General features: G+C 42.8%; 1 pseudogene across 1 annotated transcript; it reads left to right on the top strand.

Annotated features, from left to right (window-relative positions):
• Positions 1–2,463: 2,463 nt before the first annotated feature.
• LOC147340890 (histone H2B pseudogene) lies at positions 2,464–3,203 on the top strand (annotated as a pseudogene). The gene has a single exon (XR_015158618.1). The product of XR_015158618.1 is annotated as a histone H2B pseudogene (transcript).
• The last annotated feature ends 1,215 nt before the right edge of the window (positions 3,204–4,418 follow it).

Consider the following 4,418-nt stretch of genomic DNA (forward strand, 5'->3'; position numbering starts at 1 on the left):
ACTTTTTAGCTTCTCTGACTGGATGAATGCTCTCACCATCCCTATAATGTTAAGTTGCAAATCATGAAGGTTTTCCACTTCAAAAACAAAAGAATGAGGGCTGAAAAAGAATGACATTAGATCATCTGAACGAGTTAGGGTAGAAACTTGTGATTCTAGGAAGTGTGAAATGGTTTTTTTTTTCCCTGAATTTTCTGTTGCATGTAACTTCTATGCTGTGTCGGAGTCCTTTTTTTATGTGAATCCATAAACAGTGGTACTGTTGAGAAGGTTTCTGAATGGAGTATGCCTATCCTATCAACACCGTCATTTGTGAGTTGAGACCGGCAATTGTTATTTAAGCCATGAAGCCATTTCCCTTATTTCGCTTTTACAGTGAACCACAACATTGCAAGGTGATTGCTCACTGGGCTCTCTTATTTCCTCAATCATCAACTGAAGTGAATAATTACTAGTGTTCCTCCTCCTTCCAATCTTCAACATCAAACTCTGTTTTTCCCAACTCCATCCTAGATTTCCTGTGTATCAGAGACTTTTGAGGTCTCAGTTATCCCCTCAAAACGCAATTGTGGTTATTTTCAGTGTTTTTTTTTTTTTTTCGTATAACTGATGTGTTCATTTAATTTCTGAATTTACAAATGTGAAAGAAACACAGCTCATTAAAATATCTAATGGATTCTTAAAATACAATATATGTATTATATTTAGGTCTTTAGTCAATTTTAAGTTTATTTTTGTATATGCTGCTAGAGAATGTTCTAATTTTACTTTATTGAATGTAGTTATCCAGTTATCCAAGCACCACTTATTGAAGAGACTGTTTTCTCTCCATTTGTACATTCTTGCCTTTTTAAATTGTAGATTAATTGATCATGGACTGCAAGGATATCCAGTCAATCCTAAAGGAAATCAGTCCTGAATATTCATTGGAAGGACTGATGCTGAAGCTGAAACTCCAATACTTTTGACATGATGTGAAGAACTGACTCCTTGGAAAAGACCCTGGTGCTGGGAAAGATTGAAGGCAGGAGAGAAAGGGACGACAGAGGATGAAATGGTTGGATGGCATCACCGACTTGATGGACATGAGTTTGAGTAAGTTCTGAGAGTTGGTGATGGACAGGCAAGCCTGGCATGCTGTAGTCCATGGGGTCACACATGACTGAGAGACTGAACTGAACTGAATTGACCACAAGCCCATAGGTTGACTTCTGGGCTCTCCTGTTCTACGGATCCATGTGTCTATTTTTGTGCCAGTATTACACTGATTGGATTACTGTAGTTTTCTGTTATAGTCTGAAATCAGGGAACCTGATTCCTCTAGTTCTGGCCTTCTTCCTTAAGATTGTTTTGGCATTTCAGGGTCTTTCATCTTTCCATACAAAATTTAAATTTGTTTGTTTTAGTTCTGTGGAAAATGCCCTGGTATTTTCATAGGAATTGCATTGAATATGTGGATTGCCTTTGATAGCATGGTTTTTTAAAGAATATCAATTCTTCCAATCCATAAACAAGGTAGGCCTTTTCCTCTGTTTGTATTAGCTTCAATTTCTTTGATCAGGATCTTATTCTTTCTAAGAACAGGTCTTTCACCACCTTAGGTACGTTTATTCCTAGCTGTTTTATCTCTCTCTCTTTTTATTCTTTTTCTCTCACTCTGGTGGTTTTTCAGCAATAAGAGTGATCATTTTTTGAGAAATAACCACTATAAATCATTAATCAATTCCAGATTGCGTGGTATTTGGGGGACCTAAATAATGTTTAAGAAAACAATTTAAAATTTGCAAAATGTTAAATATTCTTAGTAAGTATTCCTATTTCCGTTTGTGTTCTGTATTTGGCAAATGGGATTTTGTCATTCTCTTCATAGTGATCATTGGCTCTGATAAGTTTTGGAGATAATAGCTGGTCAACTAATTGCTATGATTTTCAGGAGCACTCTGCTGAGGAAGTCAGGAGTTTCTGCTCATGGGACTGTAGGTCAATCAGAAGGAAAAGATTCTGTGTTGGAGTAAAATGTCTACCAAGTGACCTGAGTCACTCTGATGTCTGAAAGAGTTTGAGTTATGGAGGTCAGTCAGACTCTTTCAGGAAGCTCTAACTGATTATTACAGTTTTCGACTTAGATGGCTTTGGTGACATCTTTGAAACTTCTCATGCATCAATAGTAGACATAAATCAGCTGAGGTGAATAGATGACTGTCTCCTTCATGAGGCAGTGTTCAAAGATTTTTCTGGTGGAAGTCACCCAAAGTTTAAAGATACCACTGAGTTTGACTGACTGTGTGGTTAAACTTGGGGGAGGGGCGGTGGGAGTTGGGGGTGGAGCATCCAGTGTCACGTGACATGGGCTGCCATAGTAACAGGCCTCCTGTCTTGCATTTTATCCAATCAGATATGGACAGTGTTTGTGACTTCAGAGAGAGCAGGGCTTATAAACTCCGCAAACTGCCTTCAACCCCCGCATGTCCTTTCCTCTGAGTAGTGGGGACTGGTGGCTCCGACATGGCTCAACCATCCTCTGACAACTCTGAGGAAAACCCTGGCACCAACGAAGCCGGAACCTCCAAAACGGAGCCCTCTGAAACAGAGACCTCAGAATCGGAGCCCTCCGAACCGGAGCCCTATGATGCTAAGCCAAAGAAGGCGAAACGGAAGACAGCTAAGGGCCGCCGCCACCGCCGCCGCTGCCATCAGGACAACTTTGCAAGCTTCGCCACCTATTTCCGCAGGGTGCTGAAGCAAGTGCACACAGGCCTGAGTCTCTCTCACGAGGCCATGAACGTCATGGATTCGTTCGTGAAGCATATGTTTGAGCAGATCGCCGAAGAGGCCGGGAGCCTGGCCCACTCCAGCAAGCACTGCACCATCACGAGTGGAGAGATCCAGAGAGCCGTGCGTCTTCTCTTGCCTGGGGAGATCGGCAAGCACGCAGTGTCCGAGGCCACCAAGTCGGTCATCAGATACAACACCCGCAGATGAACTGCCTCATGACCACCGCAGCATCGCAAACCAAAGACTCTTATCAGAACCACTCGAAGGGAAAAGACCTGTAGTGATAAAGAGCCACGTCCATCCACTCTGGGTTCTTTACGTATGCCCTACTTTCCATCTTTAAAACATTTCCATCCAAAGGAAAACGTTAAAAACCTCATCAAGTTTGCTTCAATAACAGTTGGTTGTGCCATTTGTTCGATGGAAAACCGTGTACTATTTTCTTAACGTATTGCAACTCGTCACTTTTCTAAACGGTTATTTCTATTTGTGGTTTCTCAGTCAGCGATTTTAAGGATCTTTATGGTCAAAATTCTATCCCTAAAAGTTTCATTGGCCTTTTTCATTTTCATTCTCCCACCTATATTTAGGTATCATCCAGGGATTTTTATATGGGGTATGCTGCTGCTGCTACTGCTGCTAAGATGCTTCAGTCGTGTCCAACTCTGTGCGACCCCACAGACGGCAGCCCACCAGGCTCCCCCATCCCTGGGATTCTCCAGGCAAGAACACTGGAGTGGGTTGCCGTTTCCTTCTCCAGTGCATGAAAGTGAAAAGTGAAAGTGAAGTCGCTCAGTCGTGTCCAACTCTTAGGGATCCCATGGACTGCAGCCCAGGCTCCTCCGTCCATTGGATTTGCAACCAATAAAGAGCAGTGTGTGCTTCCCAGGCGGCTCAGCGGTAAAGAATCTGCCTACAATGCAGGAGTTGCAGGAATGGCAGGTTCGATCCCTGGGTCAGAAAGATCCCCTGGAAGAGGGCCTGGCAACCCACTCCAGTATTCTTGCCTGGAAAATCCCACGGACAGAGGAGCCTGGTGGGCTACAATCCATAGGGTCTGAAAGAGTCAGAAACGACTCCAACGACCTAGCATGCTGGCATCCATTTCTTGGGGCTTCGCAGTTGGCATCAGTGGTAAAAAAAAAAAAAAAAAAAAAAAAACCTACCTGCAGTGCAGGAGACACAGGAGCCCCGGGTTTGATCCCTAGGTGGAGAAGGTTCCCCGGAGGAGGGCATGGAAACCCACTCCAGTATTCTTGCATGGATAAGCCCCATGAACAGAGGACCCTAGTGGGCTACAGTCCATGGGGTCGCAAAGAGTCCGACATGACTCAAGAGGCTTAGCACATACAGATGCATCCATTTCTTGTTGTGGGACATGTCTCTAGCTCTTTGCATCAGTAAAAGAGGAGGATGTTCAGCAATTAAGAGAAATAGGATGACTCCTTCTTCTACCTCAAGTATTTGACTGCTAATGCTTAAGAAAATACTTACTGAATTTAATGTCCATTGTGTTTTCTTCTTGGCGCATTGACATTTTTTTCCCTATAGGTATATTGCTGAATCTCAAAGTAGTTGGTGATTTTCCTATTCCTTTTTTTAAAAGATTGATTTCAAGCTTACTACATCCTTGGAGAGAGAGA

This window comes from Bos grunniens, chromosome X (assembly GCF_055505025.1).
Source record: "Bos grunniens cultivar Pamir isolate PY7600 chromosome X, Bosgru_T2T1.0, whole genome shotgun sequence".
NCBI lineage: Eukaryota > Metazoa > Chordata > Mammalia > Artiodactyla > Bovidae > Bos > Bos grunniens.